Below are 21,786 nucleotides of genomic sequence, written 5' to 3'. Positions count from 1 at the left end.
CTGTCCTACTGCCTCAACACATCAATCTAACTATCCCTGTGTTGCCCATTCAACATTTTTACCACAACCAGGTTCCTTGTATCATGTTCTAATACGCTTTATGCATTTAATAGCCCTCTGTGTCTGTACTGTTACATGATAACTGGTTCATGCAGCATTACATGAACACCCGATTTCTTACATTATGGCTGGTCCGGACAATGAAAGCAATTGTTACCATCCACCTTTCATGTCTCCCCTATTTCCTCATAGATTGTAAGCTTGCGAGCAGGGCCCACATTCTTCTTGGTAGCTGTTGTTTATGCGATTATTGTTATGCTGTAATGTATTTTATTGTCTGTACAAGCCCCCTCTATAATGTAAAGTGCTGTGCAATATGTTGGTGCTATAGAAATTATTATTATTATTATGGCTGAAATAATACAGCCATTTAATACATTTAGCCGATGGATCAGGCAGTATGTATCAGCTGTCAGGTTCCTTGTCATTACGGAAGAATTAGTCGCCCCCCACTATTTATTATTGTGCTGCATTTTCTGCTTGATCATGAAAAAAGACCTTGTAAAAATCTTTACAACATAGTCGTCAATCTGATAATCAGCTCCATCTTAAGTTGGTGACTGTTTCAAAATCTTTACTTTTAGCCAAGGTTCACAGCTTTGTAGTCTTCTACCACAAACAGAGCATTGGGGGGAGGTTCCTGCTGAAGCCAGTTGTTTTACAGACAAGCACAGGGCAGTAAAGAGAAGGAAGGAGACATCACTGATTTTCTGAGTCTCACAAAGTTGATTTCTGTATATAATTTTCAGATTTAGTTGTAATATGTAACAAAATAGGATCAAAGAAAAGGGGGAGAATAAGGGTAGATGTGCTATTTTTAAATGTTTGTGCATTTATTAATGAGCTCCTACTTGAATAAAATAGGATACCATAGGGCCTTAAAAAAAAACAAAAATTCATATTCGGTAAGAGCTGCATTTTTACTCACTAGAACCATACAAGCTGGTTACACAGGAAGTTTCTAGTACAATGTCGGAGCTCGCTCACTGTTCTCCTGACCTCGTCTCTCTATTGTTCCCAGAGGAGAGATACGTTTTTCCATGAGAACACTTCATATACAGGCCCTCGATCTGTCTCTCTGCAAAGTGTGAGAATGGGTTGATCAGAAACAATGGCCGCTGCAGTCATATTCCTAAGTGCTTGCATTTCATGGGCACAGTTATGTAAGTATAAATGCGTAATAATAATGGGACAATACAGGGCCCATGTGCTGCATTTGTTGCATTAGTTAGGAGATGCAGCCTACATAATGTCAGATGCCTGCTGTGCTTCACAAAAATATTAAAAGGTACCTCAAATTCCAAAAGGAAAACGATTATAGTGTACGACTGTGCAGTGTAATCATTTTTCTTAATCATTCTATTAGAGGATTTTGCTGTTAACCCACAGCACGGACCGCCCATGATCTGCACTGCGGGCTGCACGAAGTTTACTGCTTATAGCTTAAGTGTAGGAGCGAGCGCCGTAGGATGTTATGGTGCCCACTCTTGCACTGAAGGCGGCAGGAGCAGGACGCTGCTAGTTTAGTGCAGCCCACAGTACAGGCCTTGGGCGGTCCGTGCTGCGGGTAAGGAGCAAAATCCTGTAATAGATTGATTTAGAAACATGATTATACTGCAAAATTCTGTGCTATAATCATTTACCTTTTGAAAATTGTGGTACAAATTAACCTATAAGATCAGTTTCTACTATGATGATAATGTCCCAGGATGACATTGTGATCTCTACGACAGAGAAATCCGCAGCACTAAATCTGTCCAAAGATAAATGGGAAACTGGATGAGAGAGGAACAATAGATCATCATGAACTCATCCAACAGGTCATAAGTGATCGTGACCGGGGGCGGACATACCATTGGTGCAACCGGTGCAATCGCACATGGGTCCAAGAGGTAAGGGGGCCACTACCACCGCCAAAGCAGGTGGAATTGTGCATTCTGATGAGTTATTGGATTACCCATGTATTGTTCTTGCACAGGGGCCTCTTCTATCTGTGTCCGCCATTGATCGTGATGGATCCTGAAAAATTTGAAGGTTACAACAGCAGTGTGAACAGAGCATAAATCACACTCTTCACTGTAATAGGTTATAGAGCAGATTTGCCAAAACTTGAAAACATTTTTAGAACGATCAAAGAATGTTGCATATAATGGTGTGAAAAATTTGGGAGGTAATCAATATCCCACTTCGTAAGGCAATAAGAGAGGGACTTGGAGCATATGCACCATGCGGTGCATTTAATGACTAAATGTAAGGATATGGGTAGATACCAGAAGAAGAGAGGACTTAAAACAAGGGCACAAAGAGAGGAGGCTGCGTGAAATAGGGGTGCTAGCAAAGAGAGGGACTAGAGCAGAAGCACTAGAAGGAGGATATCTATAGCAAACACACTAAAAGGAAGGTCAGATTCCTACAGCAGAGAGATTTTGTAGGAGATGCACCAGAGTAGAAGCAGGGGGAAACTGGAACAGGAGCAGGGGTGTAACTACAACAGGTGCAGGGGTTGCAATCCCACCTGGGCCCTGGAGCCTAAGGGGCCCTAAAAGTCTCTTTGGCCTATAGAAAAAGACCATTGCTACTAAAGATTTCAAATATTTGGGGGCCCCATTGGAGTTTTTGCATCGGGGCCCATGAGTTTCAAGTTATGCCACTGAGCAGGAGCCTTTAGAGTAAATGTTCAGAGAATACCATTACAATGCATTGCAAATCATATTGTGTCTGGACCTATGAGCATACTGCAGTAGACAATGGCAACATGCCAGCCAATCTAATGTGGCAGTGAGTGGATAAGGCAGCCCACCATTACAGTTTTACGTAGTCCTGAGCACTGATTCCGCCTTGTTTTACCTTTCCAATCGTTTTAGACTATGCCATTGTCTGCGTATGTTCCACCATATTTAATAAAACAGTTTATTAAGAATTCTGGATGACAACCAAAATATCTCCTTCCCGCCTCAAAACATCATCAACCACCTGCCAGTGCTCAGAATTTCCATGTCACCCTGGGTAAGACGTGGATGGCCTTCTATTGCTTAAAACTAAAAAGAACAGCTTTGATTTAACAGCTTCTCTCTGAGAGGTTAGCAAAACAATTCATATAAAACACATACCCAGATGGCGCGGAAGCATCTTCCTGATGTCCCTGGCCGGCAAACTGCTCATCTCTGGATGGAAGCTGCTGGGAAATCATAGGGTCCTGATTAGCACATGTGTACAACTGGAGAGATGCCTTATGTAGAGAAATACACAATTATTAAACAAATGTCATCAATCTATTAGCTCTGTGGTGTTTCTATTTGCCACCTGTATACAGAAAAATACCAACCTCACCATAGCAGATTAGTGCCCATCCAAATAGAGCGGGAGAGCACACGACTTGCTGCAGTCCGGGCTCTTCTTACTAGCCAAGTATGGAGTCTACATTCACTTTGGGCTCTCTCAGCTTGTTTTTTGTTATGGGTGCCATGCTGCTGATATAAAATCTTGATTTTACTTTACCATGAAGCTTTTGGGTCCTCCATTCATTGACTGTACTGACCGCTCCATCAAGCACCTGTGCACACAGATGGAGAAGACTTTATTGGTCCAGGAGGGGTGATTCAGTGTGCTGTAAAGCCTCCGCTTGTATGCAAGAACGCATTATGCTAATAATATACACTATGCTGGCTTGTGCGCTACCCATATCGTGTTTACACACGGCAGCAGGCGTCTGTCAGCATGTCCAGAAGCACATGGGAAACATATCAAATCTGGCTCCTAACAATGTAATGAAATTCTTAAGATACGCTGCAAGATCCGCACAGGAAGCAGGTTCCAATTACCAGATGACATTGAGATAGAGTGCTACAGGGACCGAGGGGCACTATTAATTTAAGGGCCATAAATATTAGAAATAGACGTCTATATTTAGTGGATGTGGTATATATAACATTTGAACTATGTGTTGGCTATTGCTAGATTTGTTTGCACAATATGGTTAATGGATGTGTACAGTGGGAAAAAAAGTATTTAGTTAGTGACCAATTGTGTAAGTTCTCCCACTCCAAATTGAAAAGTTCTCCTAAATGAGATAGGCCTGTAACTGACATCATAGGTAGACCACAATTATGAGAGTGAAAATGAGAAAACAAATCCAGAAAGTCACCTTGTCTGATTTGGCAAGATTTATTTTGCAAATTATGGTGGAAAATAAGTATTTGGTCATTAACAAATGTTCATCTCAATATTTTGTTATACATCCTTTGCTGGCAATGACAGAGGTCAAACGTTTTCTGTAAGTCTCCACAAGGTTGGCACACACTGTTGGTGGTATGTTGGCCCATTCTTCCATGCAGATCTCCTCTAGAGCATTGATGTTTTGGGCCTGTCACTGGGCAAAACCTCCAAAGGTTTTCTATGGGATTGAGATCTGGAGACTGGCTAGGCCACTCCAGGACCTTCATATGCTTCTTACAAAGCCACTCCTTCATTGCCCTGGCTGTGTGTTTGGGTTCATTATCATGCTGAAAGACTCATCCACGTTTCATCTTCAATGCCCTTGCTGATGGAAGGAGGTTTGCACTCAAAATCTCACGATACATGGCCTCATTCATTCTTTCATGTACACGGATCAGTCATCCTAGTCTGTTTACAGAGAAACAGCCCCATGATGTTGCCACCCCCATGTTTCACAGTAGGTATGGTGTTCTTTGGATGCAACTCCGCATTCTGTCTCCTCCAAACACAACAAGTTTTGTTTCTATCAAACAGTTCTACTTTTGTTTCATCAAACCATATGACATTCTCCCAATACTCTTCTGGATAATCCAAATGCTCTCTAGTAAACTTCAGACGGGGTTGGACATGTCCTGGCTTAAGCAGGGGGACATGTCTGTCACTGCAGGATCTGAGTCCCTGGTGGCATAGTGTGTTACTAATGGTAGCCTTTGTTACGGTGGTCCCAGCTCTATGCAGGTCATTCACTAGGTCCCCCATGTGGTTCTGGGATTTTTGTTCACCGTTCTTGTGATCACTTTGACCCCATGGGGTGAGATCTTGCCTGGAGCCCCCGATCGAGGAAGATTATCATTGGTCTTGTATGTATTCTCTTATGCATGCCCATATACAGTGTACTCAATGTTGCTCAACAGCCCTGAAACCTGAAAGATCTGGAGAAGATCTGTATAGAGGAGTGGGGGCCAAAATCCCTGCTGCAGTGTGTGCAAACTTGGTCAAGAACTACAGGAAATATCTGACCTCTGTAATTGCAAACAAAAGGTTTGGAGCCAAATATTAAGTTCTGGTTTTCTATTGTATCAAATACTTATTTCATGCAAGAAAAAACAAATTAATTATCTAAAAATCATGCAATGTGATATTCTGTTTTATGTTTTTTATTTTTAGATACTGTCTCACACAGTTGAAGTGTACCTACGATAAAAATTACAGACATCTCCATTATTAGTAGGTGGGAAAACTTGCAAAATCTGCTGTGTATCAAATACTTATTTCCGTCACTGTAGATACCTTAAAAGGGTTGATCCTACTGACAAATTTTCTTATAAGATGATGGTTCTGCTAGACCTGGATAAGATGAGAAAAACATAGATCAAAATTATCAGTTCACAATAGCTTGGGAAAAACTGTGCCTTAAAACTTTGCATATTACATTTGCAATAAAATTTGGGACTTTTCTATAGGCTTTTCAAGAAAAGCTCCAAGTGGGTTTGATCTCAAAGTTTTCAGTCAGTTTCACACATCCATATTTCACAGTTCATCACAGACTAGGATGCTAGGACTGGCTGTGGGTCTCCTGACCTGAATTCGAAAGTCTCAAAGGCATATGAAACACAAATATGTAAAACTGGCCCCAAGATTGCACAAATTTGGTTACAAATATATGCCTTCCTTGTTCGAAGAAGTATCTTTTCTTCTTGCGGAGAGTGACATGTTAAGCATGTCGAGATGAGGAGACTTGTACCACAATGCTCCTCTGGGAAATATGCAAATTGTCTCCTCAGAGAGGAAGTGGACTAGAACTCTAGTGCCACCTATTAGAAGTAGCAATCCTAACAGTCAATTTTGACCCTTTAATGAGCCTTGTCACTTGACCTAGGATAAAAGCCAAACCAGAATCTTAATTTGCAGACACTGTGTTTTGGGGTATAGCCCCTCGTCAGAGCAAAGTGGAGATCTGGTTTGGCTGAGTGAGAGACGTCTGACCGGGATCCAAGAAGTATCTTTTCTCCTTGCGGAGAGTGACATGTTAAGCATGCCGAGATGAGGAGATTTAAAGCCGCAATGCTCCTCTAGGAAATATGCAAATTATCTAGAACTCAATTTGCATATTTCCTAGAGGAGCATTGCGGCTTTAAGTCTCCTCATCTTGGAGTGCTTAACATGTCACTCTCCGCAAGGAGAAAAGATATTTCTTTGATCCCGGACAGACTCCTCTCACACAGCCAAATCAGATCTCACACTTTGCACTGGTGAGGGGCAGTACCCTGAAACACAGTGTCTGCAAATTGAGATTCTGGTTTGGCTTTTATCCTAAGTCATGTGACAAGGCTCGTTAAAGGGTTGATATTGACTGTTTGGATTGCTATTTCCAATAGATGGCACTAGAGTTCTAGTCTTCTTCCTCTCTGAAGAGACAATAACGTCTTCAGAGAAGAAGAAGACTTGAACTCTAGCGCGACCTATTGGAAGTAGTAATCTTAAACATCAATATCGACCCTTTAACAAACCTTGCCACATGATTTAGGATAAATAAAGGGTCAATATTGACTTTAACGATTTCTTCTTCCAATAGGTGACATTAAAGTTCAATTCCTCTTCTTCTTTGAAAAGGCAATTTTCATATTTAATTTCCCAGAGAAGCATTGCATGGCCAGAAGTTGCTTTACCCTGTTGTGTCAGGCATGTCACTCTCCACAAGGAGAAATGTTACCACTTAGTCACTCGTCTTAGAGTGATGTAAGAAATGTGGACTTTTCCTGTAATGCTGAAGAAGTAATTATAACAGAAATATAATTTATAGTTTTCCCACTGAACTCCTGCAATCAGAATCCTTAAAGGAGATGATAACCATTCTTTCATTGACAGAGAGGTCACAAATGTGCATACGGGACACAATTTTATACAGCAGTGGCATCCTGTTCAGGGACAGAACTATAACCATAATGGCTGCTATAGGCCTGCGATAGCAGGAGAACTTGGGAAACTTGGCAGGCAAGAAGAACAAATGCACACATATCACCATTGGGTCTTGCTTCAGTGTCACCCTCTTTGACATCCCTCATCTCACCATTCATCCTGCTCACCACCACTAGGCCCTCCTATAGTGTGATCCACTCCGTGTGCATGGATGCTGTCAGGATGGGCAGCACTGCACAAGAGTCCATCGATGATGAAAGGGGGAACCCCATTCAAAGTTTGCCTTGGGATCCTTGCTCTTCTAGGTATACCTCTGATTCTGCTATAGAAGTGTTCACAAAATTCAGCTCTGGATGAATACCCCTCAAGCAGATTACTTACCGCTGGCGTTTTCACTTTCTTTTGGCACATAACACCTAATAGTTCTTCTTACTGATTACATAGTCCTGGATGTGAACATTCATGTTTATAGGATCTGTACTAGTTCTGTCTAGCAGTTATCTGTGCCCTCATTCATTACCTCCATGGGTCCAATCCAACAGTGAATCCACTTAACTCCTCTCTTGGGACACTGCCTAATAATGTTAATATTGTATTTGCCAAGATCTTTGCTGCATTTTGCTGTTAAACACCGCTTGCAGTGATGAGTTTTTGGACGCCGGGCTCTAACATTATACAAATAATCATTAGCCTCCAATTATGCGAATGTGGATTGCAGGCAATGGTTGTTCCTTGCTGTATTCTCTCATATGAAAGGCCAGCTACAGTCTTATATGATGACAGAAATGTATGTAGCTTTGCATGTATGTAAACCAGCATAGCCTTAGAAGAAATTGTCAACCTCTGTATTGTAGTAGCTGAAATACAAAGTGAATCTGGATGAAATAGGCATAATATTTTCCATAACATCTCACTGGGTGTTCTGTAACACACCATTCACATGCATTGTATGTGGTTTTGTGAGTGACCTAATGAAGAATACAGCAGATATTTATCTGTGACCAATTACTGTAGACAGAGATACTAAATATTCAGGCAGCATGATTACTCTTCATGTTGGAAGATAAATGTTATAAAATAAGCAGGAAAGTACTGTATCTACTGCTCATGGATCACGACCAACATCTACAATGAAAGGTCACACATAGGAGGAACCTCAATGAACCTGCACTGTCTGAGGAAGCCTGGCATGTGAGTACAACAATCATACAGTTATCTAAGGGATTGATGGCTAAGGATTTAGAGACTCATACTGCCTTGAAGAGTCAGAATATAACTGCTCACTTACATTGCAGCTCAACCACAGGCAACCTGGGCACCTCATCTGATTAGTAGGTCTGCTTGACCTCATAACTGCATCATAATGTCCATCATGCCACACCCTTACTACTCTGCAGGGTCTACTAATCAGAAGAAGAGTCAGAGATACCATCAGTTAGCAGCAAGTTATTATTATTATTATAGCGCCATTTGTTCCATGGCGCTTTACATGTGAGGAGGGGTATACATAATAAAAACAAGTACAATAATCTTAAACAATACAAGTCACGACTGGTACAGTAGGAGAGAGGACCCTGCCCGCGAGGGCTCACAGTTCTTTGATCTGATTGCCATTGGGTACAGACTTGGGTGCTGGACCTACTGTAGGTCATTTAAATTGCTTTGCTTTGATTTACTCTACTCTGTGTCAGTGATGAAGATATTATTTTTTTTTTTCAAAAGTGGAGAACTCTTTTATTCAGAACCTATCCCAATAGGACATATGCTGTTTGGACGAGTGAATATGCAAGCTAGAGTTGTACATGGAGGTGATGTACTTATAAATAGCCCTTAGAAGTATCTGTATATCAGGCTCTAGTGTTTGTAGAAAGCCATGTTCTTCATACCCTGACATTCAATCTTCACCAAAGAAAAAAATAGATAGCAAGATTGATTAAAGCGCTCAGTGTGACATGAAGTTCTACACAGACACTTTACACATGAACGACTTTCTCATTGTCCATAGATGCTGTAATCAGCATTTACAGAGCAGTTCTGCTTGTTTTACTGCACTTCTGTCACTTCTCAATACAATCTTCTATGATAGTGCTGCTCCTGTAGTAAATGGAACAACACCTTCATGTATCTCTTGGGTGTCTGATGTCTGTGCGGAATGTCAGAAGAATCTCAGGTAAGTAGGACTATTCCTAGTCAATATAAATCTGCCAACTCAAAAGGGCTACCAGACTTGCCACAAGCGACTCTACACAGCAGTTCCAAAGGGTACTCTGGTATTCATCCTTTCACCATTATGCAGGCTTACGGTCCACAGGTTGCATGCATATGGAGTAGCTGCTGGCTGGTCAAGTGAGATGTCAGCAAGTCAAGTCAGAACTAGAAAGAAGGGGACCATGGCAAGTTGAAATTCTAAGGCCATGTGCACACGTTCAGGATTTTTTGCGTTTTTTTTTCACGTTTTTTCGCTATAAAAACGTGATAAAAATGCGAAAAAAACGCTTACATACGCCTCCTATTATTTACAGGGTATTCCGCATTTTTTGTGCAAATGTTGCGATTTTTTCCGCGAAAAAATCGCATCGTGGAAAAAAAAGCAACATGTTCATTAAAAATGCGGAATTGCGGGGATTCCGCACACCTAGGAGTGCATTGATCTGCTTACTTCCCGCACGGGGCTGTGCACACCATGCGGGAAGTAAGCAGATTATGTGCGGTTGGTACCCAGGGTGGAGGAGAGGAGACTCTCCTCCACGGACTGGGCACCATATAATTGGTCAAAAAAAAAGAATTAAAATAAAAAATAGTCCTATACTCACCCTCTGATGGCCCCCGAAGTGTTCCCGCCTCTCCGGTGCATGCTCTCTCTTTGGTTCCTATAGATGGTGTGGTTCAGGACCTGTGATGACGTCACTGTCTTGTGATTGGTCGCGTGACCGCTCATGTGACTCACGCGACCAATCACAAGCCGCGACGTCATCACAGGTCCTGAACCACACTGGCATCTATCATTTTTATTTTTTTTATTATTTTTAAACATTCTATCTTTTACTATAGATGCTGCATAAGCAGCATCTATAGTAACAAGTTGGTCACACTTGTCAAACAGTATGTTTGACAAGTGTGACCAACTTGTCAGTCAGTTTTCCAAGCGATGCTACAGATCTCTTGGAAAACTTTAGCATTCTGCAAGCTAATTACGCTTGCAGAATGCTAAAAAAATGCGAAAAAAGCGGGAAAAAAACGCAAAAAAAAAAAAGTGGATTTCTTGCAGAAAATTTCCGGTTTTCACTAAAGTGTAGTCAGGACAAACCCGGGATCTAATCCAGAGGGTCATGTATAGACTCTTCTCAAAAGAGTAAATGGATAGACTGGGAGTCAAATCCAGAAATGCATCCAAGTATAAGGCAGAAGATTAAACTTGGAACAAAGCCGGGTCAGAATACAATGGGTTAATCTTAGATTTAAATAAATTCCCTATTACTATAAAATCTACACTGCTCAAAAAAATAAAGGGAACACTAAGATATCATACCCTAGATATCAATGAATGAAATACTCAGGCTGCAAATCTTTATTCATTACAAAGTGGAATGCATTGAGAATAATACTCAAAATCAAAGTGGAAAATTAAATTACAGGCTAATCCAACTTCAGTGGAAATGCCTCAAAACAAGGAAATGATGCTCAGTAGTGTATGTGGCCTCCACATGCCTGTATTACCTCGCTGCAATGTCTGGGCATGACAAAATGCAAAAGTGACCAAAACTACAGCGAAAAAGATGAGAACAGAGGAATGGTCTGTTGTCACCACCTGCAGAATCACTCATTTATAAGGGTTGTCTTGCTAATTGCCTATCATTTCTACATGTTGTCTTTTCCATTTGCTCAACAGCAAGATAAATTGATTTACAATCAGTGTTGCTTCATAACTGGCCAGGATGATTTCACAGAAGTGTGATTGACTTGAAGTTACATTGTGTTGTGCAAGTGCTCCCTTTATTTTTTGAGCAGTGTATAACTTGGGGATTTAAATAGAGCACTGTTAGCCCCTATTCATCCCCAAACCTACACGGCATGGGACTAATAATTGGTCAGCTAGCAGGTGATATATAATTATAAACGGTTAGCGTATAACTCACTAAACATAACATAATGTAAGATGTGAGTTCAGTAAAAAGTAATCTGTCCCAGAAATCTTTGCTCTAGATACTTTTTGTAAAAGGCAGCTAGTGACTCCTCTGTAAGACCATCCGGCTCAGTACACTGAGGACCTGGGGGTAACAAAGCTGCACACATCTTCTATCAAAGAGTGGGTAAAACAAGAGCTGGAGGTAAAAGATCACGGTGTGAGGCTGCTGGGTGCAGGGCTCAGTAAAGATGTGAGGAAGGAGTACTTTACTTTCACACACGCTGTGCTTTCACTTAGCGGCACGGATTCATGTTAGAAATGCTGCCATTTTGTGGCAGTGCTGACTCTACTATGAAATTCTGCTTTATGTTGAAAAGAAAAAATATCCCATTGATTTCAGAAAATAAAAAGATTTCCTTTGTAAATAAGAGCATGCTGCAGGCTCCATAAATGTCTGCCAGGAGTCACATTTTTTTTTACTTGCTTCACAGAGTTCAATTTGTTTTTTCAAAGGTAAATATATATTTTCTTTGTGTAATGTAATCTTTAACAACCTGATATGGTGCTATTGTCATTTAGGCAGAATAAAATTGAACAGTTAGTTGCAAACAAACATCATCACAAATCAGATGAGGAACGACATGGTCAGTCCTAGGTAATGGCAGCCAAGTTTGGTGGGGTTAGGTATCGGGAGAGGCATGGACCAGGGTGCTCCAGCTTAGGCGTGCGGGGAGGCATTATGGTCAAGCTCCACTTTACTGTACATGCTGTAGTTCTTGATAAAGAGTAACATATGACAAAGAAATAGTTTTCTAAATGTATGTGTGTTCTTATTGCATCAAGGAAAAGCATGGGTTGAGAGTGCCTAAAGTGTATAGGGTTTATGTCTTACATCTTTGTAAGTGCCTGGTCACTATTTTAAAGTGGTTCTACATTTTGAGGACACATTTAAGAACTACATTTGGTAAACAATTTCTCCCTTTTATAAGTTTTATATTTCAGAGATTTACACACTAAGATTGTCCAAACCATCAACAAATGATCTGTGATCTCATCTGACATTGCTGCCTCGTAGCAGTTCTCAAAATTTTTCTGTGTTTTGAGATGTTCTGAGATGTGTTGTGGTTGGTGAGTATTGAGGTTTGAGGTTGAATGTTATGGTCTGAGCTGTGTTGTGTAGCTGTGTATTTTGTTGTCCAAGACCAAATAAAGTGGCCTGAGGATGTATGCTATGGTCAGAGATTATGTGGTGTGGTTTGATGTTGTATACTGTGGTATGAGGTTGTGTGTTGTAGGCTGAGCTTTTGTTTTGCTGTCTAACGTTAACGTTATGTCATGGTCTTAGGGCCCCGTCTCACATAGCGATTTACCAACGATCACGACCAGCGATACGACCTGGCCGTGATCGTTGGTAAGTCGCTGTGTGGTCGCTGGGGAGCTGTCACACAGACCGCTCTCCCCAGCGACCAACGATCAGGGGAACGACTTCGGCATCGTTGAAACTGTCTTCAACGATGCCGAAGTCCCCCTGCAGCACCCGGGTAACCAGGGTAAACATCGGGTTACTAAGCGCAGGGCCGCGCTTAGTAACCCGATGTTTACCCTGGTTACCAAAAAAAACAAACACTACATACTCGCCTTTCGGTGTCCAGGTCCCTTGCCGTCTGCTTCCTGCTCTGACTGAGATCCGGCCGTACAGCGAGAGCAGAGCGCAGCGGTGACGTCACTGCTGTGCTCTCACTTCTCGCTGTACGGCCGGGAGTCAGTGAGAGCAGGAAGCAGACGGCAAGGGACCTGACGGACATCAGAAGGCGAGTATGTATTGTTTGTTTTTTTTTACATTTACGCTGGTAACCAGGGTAAACATCGGGTTACTAAGCGCGGCCCTGCGCTTAGTAACCCGATGTTTACCCTGGTTACCAGTGAAGACATCGCTGGATCGGTGTCACACACACCGATTCAGCAATGTCAGCGGGGCCTCAACGACCAAAAAAAGGTCCAGGCCATTCCGACACGACCAGCGATCTCGCAGCAGGGGCCTGATCGCTGGTACGTGTCACACATAGCGAGATCGCTATGGAGGTCGCTGTTGCGTCACAAAACTTGTGACTCAGCAGCGATCTCGCTAGCGATCTCGCTATGTGAGACGGGGCCTTTAGATTATGTGACGTGGTCTGAGGTGGTGTGTTGTGGTCTGAGTGTGTAAGTTGTGTGTTGGAGGTCTGAGTTTGTGTATTGTGGTCTGAGGTTGTTTGTTGTGGTCTAAGGTTTTCTAATGTGACATGAGTTGTGTGTGTGGAATGAGGTTGTGAATTATGGTCTGAGGTTATTAATTTAAGTTTGTGTGTTAGGGTTTATGGTTGTGTATTATAGTCAGAGGTTGTGTATTATGGGCTGAAGTTCTGGTTTCAAGTTGCCTTTTTATGGTCTGTGGATGTGTATTATAGACAGAGGTTGTGTTGTGTGTTATAGTCTGAGTTTGTGTATTGTGGTTTGTGGTTGTGTTTATAGTCTGAGATTGTGTGTTGTAGTCTGATGTTGCATGTTATGGTCTGAAGTTGTGTTTTATGGTGTGAGGTTGTGTATTGTAGTCTGAGGTTTTGTATTGTGATTGCATCTAATGGTCTAGGGTTGTATATTATGGTTTGAGGTTGTGTGTTATGCTCTGTGCTAGTTTGTTATCGTCTGGGGTTGTGCGTTCTGGTCTATGGTTGTGTGCTATGGTCTATGTTACATGTTATAGTCTGAAGTTGTATACTACGGCCTGTGGTTGTTTGTTATGGTCTATGTTTATGTTTTGTGGTCTGTGTTTATGTGTTGTGGTCTGTGGCTATTTTTCTTTGAAGTTGTTTATTGTGGTCTGTGGTTATGTGGTATAGTCTGTGGTGGCGTGTAACGGTTTGAGGTTGTTTTTGTGGTCTGAGGTTTTGTTCTGAGGTTGTGTGTTATGGTAAGAGATTGTGTGTTGTCTTCTGAGGTTGTATGTTCTGGTTTCCACATGTGTGCTGTGGTCTGATGTTGTGTATTAAGGTCTTAGGCTGTGTGTTGTGGTTTCTTCTTTGAGAAACAGCTGAGTATACTTTTATGAGGAGTTTTTAAATGGTAAAGAATTTAAGCGACTGTTCAATACTACATTATAGTCACAGCGTTAATGCATTGCAATGCTGAACACAGTGTAAATGGAGGATTAATAATCCTGCAAGCTAACTTGAATAAAATATGTTTTATATATTGATTACATACTTCTGTAAATATTTATGGCTGCTTATCTCTTTGCCCACATTTCCACTGGTTCCCTGGAGCATGCGCTCGCTTCACGACTGTGCTGAGACAATTAGAATAAGGCGGCTGCACTATTGGCTCAGCTCCACTAGAGCAGTCCGGAGGAAATGGCTAAACTGGAAGAAATAATCTTGTACTTTACTAAATGTCTCTAAATGCTTTCATTATTATTTAACAAACTCCCAGACCACAGAAGGATCTACGAGCACACATCAAAGATCCAGAGTCCCAGAAATCTAAATAAATGAGAAGACAGGGACATCAGACTAGATTTAGTCATTGCCATTCCCACCTCACAGGGATTGTCTGTTATTTACAAAGGCTTTTTGGTGATAAGAACCCCAAAAATGATCTGTACTGAGGGGAAATGAAGCATTACATGCTCAGTGGCATCAGGGGGCTGTCTGTATAAAGTTTGGGTATATTGGGTACTTTAAAGAGCCACTTCCTGCAGATTAACTCCATATCTTCAGGTTATTAGTGTTTGGGGACATGATAGGTTCTCTTCAAAGCCCATAATGACCGACCCGACAAAAGGTTTAAAAATCTACATTAAAAGCCTCATGAGGCTGTTATTTGTGGTTAAGAAATCTAGTTACGGTAGATTGTGACTTGGGATCATAAAACAGATGAGGAAATACAACCGCTACACATGTGTGTAAATTAGCCCTAGGGTTGAGGCTAGATGATTACTTTGGTTAAAAAGCCATTAAATTCTCTTTATGGATTGTTCACACCAACTTTTTAGATTTGGATTTTGAAGGGGATTCGCTTGAACATCATTATCCAAAATTGTTCAGTGTATTTCAAGTGATTTTTCATGTGGATTTTGGTGCAGATCCACTTTAAAATCCATCTTAAAAAAAACTCAGTATGAAGATGCCGAAGACTGTGGAAACTATATGACTAGTCAAGCCTGCAGATGTGACTAGCTGTGCACACACCTCCGCATTGTGAACGGGTGCAGGAGTGTCTGCTATTACAGTCACTATCCTGGTCAGTAAAGAGGACCAGAATACTGAATGCTTGACGTTTTTTCCACACGGACCAAAGTTTGCTAAATCATTTATGTGAATGCCAATGAAGCCTCTAAAGAAATGTGCGTGGCTGGATTTTCAAAACTGTAAGACTATGTGCACACGTCTTCTTCAGGTGAATTCCGCCAGGAACCCAGCTGAAAAATGCTAAAAACCTCACACCCCCAAAAAATGAACATATGCACTGCAATGTCAAAAAGAATTGCTGTGCATATGTTCCATTTTTTGTAACTTCTTTTAATCGCTTCAGGCTTCAGAAGCCTGAAAGCTAAAGAATTTGATCGTCCCATTCTTCTGGTGGATTTGGAAGCCAACACTTTGTTATATATGGAATTTAAAAGAAAATGCTGCCAGCATTGCCACCAGAAAAGATGTCCAAAAAGGCATCAAAAATGATGAAACACTTCCATCAAAAACGACGCGAGTAAGTTGGCGTTTAAAAGACGCCATGTGCACTTACCCTTAGTGAACCTCATGACCAAAGCTATCTAGGCTTAGTCAAAGAAAAGCAGATCTGGAGGCGATGCTGATATGGTGGAGAGGCACTGTAGCAGCAAACAACATGACACTTTATGTCACATTACGCAAGAGGTGACTCAAGTAATATTTGTATGTTTTGCATGTAAGCTATACTACGGCAGTGACATGATTAATCACAGACTATATTAGCCATGTCTGTCTTCGTCATTAATAAATAATGAAGGATATCTTTACTGTAATGTCACAGCATAGCACTGATTGCAATGATAAAACTTTCCAGTAGATGGGTATTTCCATTATCTTACCAGCAGCAGAGTGCTGTAGGGGTTACAGTGTCACATAGACAGATACGATGCGATTCTACTTGGATAAACTCGTATGCATTTCACTCCTGGCAGACCTTGGTAGCATTAATCAGAGTTATTGGGGTCAGAGGCTCCGAGTCATAACGACGTCTTCTTTGTTGATCTCAGATCCACCTTGCGTGTTCTTACACAGCTCCTTGGGCAAACGCACACCAAGCTCATCAATAACTGGCACGTACTAATAGCCAAGATACCAGACTGTGATCCACTCACTGCCCTGCTGGATAATTTGTGATCTCCTAAACAGAAACGATGTATACAAGAAGCAAAGCACGAATATATATCATACACAGGACTGATGTAATTATGTGTGCTGTAGGTCCCTTATCCTTTGTTATTTACTATAAACCATGAAAATGTCTTTATGAATATATGTTGACCATTGGTCTTGCTCAATAGTGGGGTCTGCACGTAGAAGGAACATACGGATGTAGTGGATGTAATCAGTGGTTCAGATAGAGAAGTGGCATTGATGTTTTGGTGCCTAAAGGCCTCTCTAATGCCTGTATTATATTGGGCACATGGAGGGGATGGCTCTGTTACAGTTAAGATTCTAAATGCGAGACTGCCCTACATTATATCTAGGGAGCTATCGTCAGCCTGTATGTGAGGGGCGAGGGAGACTCCATTTTAGATGTATTAATTCAGGGCCAATATATTATCCAGAGATCTCTTTCTGCTCCCGGAACTGTGGCCCCCACCCATGGGATTAGTAGAAAAATTCCCAAAAGAACAGAAACATGCCATATGACCAGCGAATTAGAGACCACCTGTTAATTAAGGCGAGGAGGAACAGAGCTGGGACCCCCTGCTGTCTTTTGAGCAAGGCGGCCAACATCAATCAGCCATCAATGGAAGGCATAGAAAGTTGGGCACCGACACCTAGAGATGAATTATGAGAGTACCAAGCATATCAGGGTTAAGTCCAATATACCGCCAGAATTCTGGGAGCCTTCCGCACACACCTGGGCCTCATGGTTCTCTAGCTGTCCCAGATATTGAGCTATTGGGACTGGCTCTCCAGAACCACTTAGCCGACCCAAGTTTGGACTCTCCATATCAGTCCAGCCCCAATGAACCCGTTGAGACGTCAGTCGTCCCATTTGGACCTCCCACTAGGAAGTTCTGACCCATCCTATTGGTAATTATTTCAGCTAGGAGCTCAAGGGAGGAGATTTCAGTCCAATCCAGAGGGGTGGTGGCAAATATGGGAGGGGGTGAGCTAAGGGTTAAAAGCTAGCCAGTGTTATTGTTCTGTCATGGAAGCCATGTTACGTCAAGCATGGAGACGGACCAGAAACTAAGAAACTACCTGTGGACTCAAGAGCTTTCCTGGGCCCACGTTATTAGGATCGGTAACGTGACACATACAGCTAACTGCAATCCCATACCTGCACCCGACCTTTATCTGTACTTCTGCCTGCAATATCTGTATATTACTCTGTATATATTTGTGTTATCTGGTGCGCCTTTCGGCAATGAAAATATCAATTAATTTTATTTTTTATCTCGAATCCTGATTTCCCTGAATCCAGCTAGTACTTATATGCTACCTGGGCTTGGTTTCTGACCCGATATAAGCTTGTTAACGGACCGGGCTTATATCTAAGGAATATATCTAGGAATTGGTTGCAGCATTCCATTCTAGTGTTATTGGGGGCTCCTGGCAATGACAGACCGGAGGTTTATATATATATTCCTGGCCTGCAGAGTGCCTCGATAACCAGTACATAGCAGGGCAGCCTCTCCGGTCACTACTTATCCTAGGGGCAGTTCCCTGACTGACCTGAGGGTAGGGGGGCGCCAGAGAGCTGCGACTGTGTAAGCTCCGTCACAGATTGGTGACAGCAGGGAGATATCTGTGTCCGCACAGCTCTCGCTTCCTTATGCAGCGCCCCAGAGTCCTGGTCATTGCAGTAATGTTGTTCTCCCACCAGGAGGAGTGATATTACGTCTGGAGGCAATAAAGGAGATCTTCTGTCCAGGTATCACAACCACACACAACACACTTCACACTCCAGCCACCAGGGGGAGTAAAGGGTTCTATCTACTAGGCCACTCCTCACATATAGGTAAAACTGGTGGGTTGGTTAGGAAGTTAGTCATAACCCGATGGAGTTTGGCAGAAGCTGGCTGGAGTGGGTTCCAGCCAGATCCAGACTGCGGTCTGAGGAGGACGAGGGTCCACGGAGCTGTGCCTGCCCCACGTGCGGCAGCATCCAAAGAAAGAGACATTGAAGAGAAGCGTATTGTAGTGAGTGAGAAACGAAGTCATAGCAAAAGAAGAGGAAACCAGAAGGAGTTCTGTCCTGTGAGAGGCTGCCTCCTTCTGAAGCACAGGAATACCAGTGGCCAGAATACCGAGGGAGTAAGGATCTCTATGCTTTACTTCAGAGACTGGCAGGACAGTTAATTATACGTTGGCTGCCCGACCTTTATACACAGGAGACACGGTGGCAACTTGTGGGGGCCGGGGCGTCTCTAGGGTCCCTATAAAAAGCCTCAGGCCGCCAGTCATACGTGTTTTGTTCTATCCGACCACGGGGAACAGTGAGAGGAGTAATAACAGTGAGGACTTTATTAGAGCTTATGCAAGTAGGGACCTAATGTGTTACTGTGCGCATAGGAAGGCTATTGAATTCCACCTGGATAAGGGGACTCTGGATTTGCCTTCAGACTGGCCGGACTCTGCCTGCCCTGTGATCCGGTGCTCTGGACTGTGGACACTGAAGCCTTCAGTAAAGGTAAAGAGACTGCAACCTTGTGTTCTCGTTATTCACTGCGCCTCACACCATCCACCAATTACACCTCTGGGAAGCCCTGGGGATACACTTCACCTGTGAGAAGGTATACCATCTAGCTGCCATAACATCACCCCAGCGGACCCCTAAGCAGCGTCGGTCACCCTGACCGAATACCACAGGTGGCGTCACGAACACTTCCCCTTTAAAGACCTTTCCCAAAACCATAAAAACTCCTTTCTTTATTGGACGTCCCTCAAAGGGCCACGGACCGGGTCGGACCACCGTGCCATCCCCCAAAACGAAGGACCCGGTGGCGAGTACCCCATTGCCCTACACCTGGGGGCGCTCCACTTACACTGTGTATTACACTTTAGGCATAGTGCTTGGGAGATAAGGGGGAAGAGGTACCAGCTTTCATTGAAGAGACTCCATTGTACCTAGAGATTTATTTTTAAAGCAATGCTTCACAGGAAAAAAATATGCAAAATAAATCATATCATCCAATGGAGAGACCCATCTGTTGGACTGGAAATGCTGTGTATATACAAGTGATCTGTTTCTTTTTGGGTCATACATTTTGTAATCATCATAATAAATTGACATCAAGCCCAGTGGTTTGTAATAGAGAGGTGTCTATAAGACGCCCCCATTACTACCTCCATAGTTAGATTGTAAAACAAAAATAGCCAGAATTAAGTCCTTTAATTGAAGTAAAGATCCTTACACCTTTATTTGAAAAAAAATAAATAAAAAAAGCAAAGTTATACTCACCTTTGTGCTTAATTCATTGATGTCCATGTCCCCTGTAAAAGACAAAAAATAGTAAAAAAACCCATATTTCTTACCTGTCTGACAATAATCCGTTAATTGGGTTGTCCAACGATGATTTGGATAGAGGTCACACCAGTGATGCGCTGCCGTAAGAAAGGTCACCGGAGTTCAAAGCTGCTGAACCCCAGTCACTTCACCTACGGCACTATAAGTGAAGTGACTGTGCTGTAAGTGAGGTTACCGGGGTTCATCAGCTATGAACTCCTGTGACCTTTCTAACATCACCTCTACACTGCAGGAGCGTGAGGGTATGTGCACACGCTGTAGATTTTGCTGCAGATCCGCAGCGGATTGACCATTGCAGATTCGCAGCAGTTTTCCATGCGTTTACAATACCATGTAAACCTATGGAAAACAAAATCTGCAGTGCACATGCTGCGGAAAAAAATGCGCGGAAACGTAGCGTTGTTTATTCCGCAGCATGTCAACTCTTTGTGCGGATTCCACAGCGGTTTACACCTTCTCCTACTCCATAATAGGAATCTGCAGGTGTAAAACCATACGTGAAATCCACACAAAAATCGAAAAAAAACGCGGTAAATCCGTGGTAATTCCGCAGGTAATCTGCTGTGCGGTTTACCTGTGGATTTACCAAAATCAGTCCGGAAAAATCCGCAAGACTTTCCGCAACGTGTGCACGTAGCCTGAGAATGCTCCTGTCTCAATGAAAGCCAGCTGACGCAGATAGCGGTTGGATCAATGATTGTTACCGTGATCCAAATCACCTGGATCATCGTGAGACATTCCCATTTATGGATTATCATCAGACAGGTGAGGAATATGGTGTTTTATTATTTTTTGTCTTTTACAGGGGACATAGGTTTATGTGTATTAGGCGTAAAGGTGAGTATAACTTTGCTCTTTTTTTTTATTTGAAATAAAGGTGTCAGTGTCTTTTTTTCAATTAAAGGACTTTGTTCTGGCTGTTTAGCAATTTAACTATGGGGTTAGTAATGGGAGTGTCTTATAGATGCTAACCCCTGGGCTTGATGTCAGTGGCCATAAAACAGCTGACATCAACCCCAACTCTATTACACCACTTGCCACCATACCAGGGAAAGTGGAAAGAAGTGGGAAGAACCTATTAGATGGGGCAGCTGTGGTCTGCTACTTTTAAGCTGGCCCCTTCACAGACTGAGAATACCAGCCCCCTTCCCTACTGTCTGCTTTAGCCTGGCTGGTTATCAAAAATGGGAGGGAACCTATGCCATTTCTTTAAATTATTTATTTAAATAATTAAAAGAAGTCATGGAACCCCTCTATTATTGATAACTAGCCATGATAAAGCTGACATCTGGGGGTTGCAGACCGCAGCTGTTGGTTTTTCTTGCGCTGGTTATTAAAAATAGAAGAGACCCACATCATTTTTAAAAAAATGTATTTATTGATTGTACAGGTGCCTGCTGATTTATACTCTCAGTGGCAACAGGCATTCACTGATGAGGGTAGTACTCTCATCAGCCGACACCTATAACCTTTTGACCACCAGTCACAGCTGCTGGCTCACACGTTGTCATCTGTATGACTGCATGGGAAACGCAGCTCTCTGACGGCGGTAACGATCTTACCGCTGAACAGAGCCGCTGGTGTTCCTCGCTCTGTCACACAGATGACAGCGTTGGAAACAGCCGATGTTTGGGGAGCTGAACCCAAACAGTAACACAGACTTCCTGGAGAAGTTTACTTTTCAGGTTCGCCCATCACTAGTCAAGCACACTACGAATAAT

The 21,786-nt window shown here is 42.5% G+C and overlaps 1 protein-coding gene and 1 long non-coding RNA gene across 4 annotated transcripts in view; one reads left to right on the top strand and one right to left on the bottom strand.

Annotated features, from left to right (window-relative positions):
• The window catches only part of ASIC2 (acid sensing ion channel subunit 2), a 1,067,153-nt gene that overhangs the window by 975,457 nt on the left and 69,910 nt on the right, over nt 1–21,786 (top strand). The window lies entirely within an intron of this gene.
• On the bottom strand, nt 608–5,623 carry LOC143765738 (uncharacterized). Of its 2 annotated transcripts, none has more exons than XR_013213452.1 (5): nt 5,566–5,623; nt 3,386–3,613; nt 3,171–3,238; nt 1,914–2,079; nt 608–1,138 (listed from the first exon to the last, which is right to left on the bottom strand). It is a non-coding gene; the product is annotated as an uncharacterized LOC143765738 (long non-coding RNA). The 2 variants fall into 2 exon arrangements; XR_013213451.1 differs by having other exon boundaries at nt 3,171–3,235.

This window comes from Ranitomeya variabilis, chromosome 4 (genome assembly GCF_051348905.1).
Source record: "Ranitomeya variabilis isolate aRanVar5 chromosome 4, aRanVar5.hap1, whole genome shotgun sequence".
In the NCBI taxonomy this organism is placed as follows: domain Eukaryota; kingdom Metazoa; phylum Chordata; class Amphibia; order Anura; family Dendrobatidae; genus Ranitomeya; species Ranitomeya variabilis.
Note: the sequence above shows the minus strand (reverse complement) of the source record. Positions and strands in the feature narration are given on the sequence as shown.